We start from the raw sequence: 493 nt of genomic DNA on the forward strand, positions 1-493 counted from the left end.
TCAGCCGTGGCAGCAGCGCCTCAGCTCGCTTCTCGCGTACTTCCGTGTTTCGGCCGTGGAGCCCCGTGGTGGGGCGGTTTTCGCTCTGGCGTTGCTGTGCGGTGATGGGGTTATTGCTGCTGCCGCTCCTGCGTCTCTCGTGAGCACCGCGTGAGGGAAGCATGATCTGACGTCATCCTTTACGTGCGCTGTGTGGGAAGAAGTGTTGCACGGGTACCGGCAGAAATGGCGTTGAAGTTGCATGGTGCTGGCCTTCTGTACGTCTGTATGACTGGTCGTGTATAGGAGAGACTGTACTGCGTTGTATAAGCCACCTTATCTCCTCTGTTTCCTCTTTGGCTGCATCAGCTCCTTGGGACAAAACATACAATTTGTGTGGCACGCCACAGCAGTCACTTCTCTTTTCAACTTTTTTAGATCTTCTGGTGGCATGAGGGTTTGCATGTATTTACCTATGGTCTGAGCATGTTTCACCTCTTGCTTTGAGGAAGGG

The sequence above is a fragment of the Mesitornis unicolor genome, unplaced genomic scaffold (genome assembly GCF_000695765.1).
Source record: "Mesitornis unicolor isolate BGI_N332 unplaced genomic scaffold, ASM69576v1 scaffold2419, whole genome shotgun sequence".
NCBI classification, from domain to species: Eukaryota; Metazoa; Chordata; class Aves; order Mesitornithiformes; family Mesitornithidae; genus Mesitornis; species Mesitornis unicolor.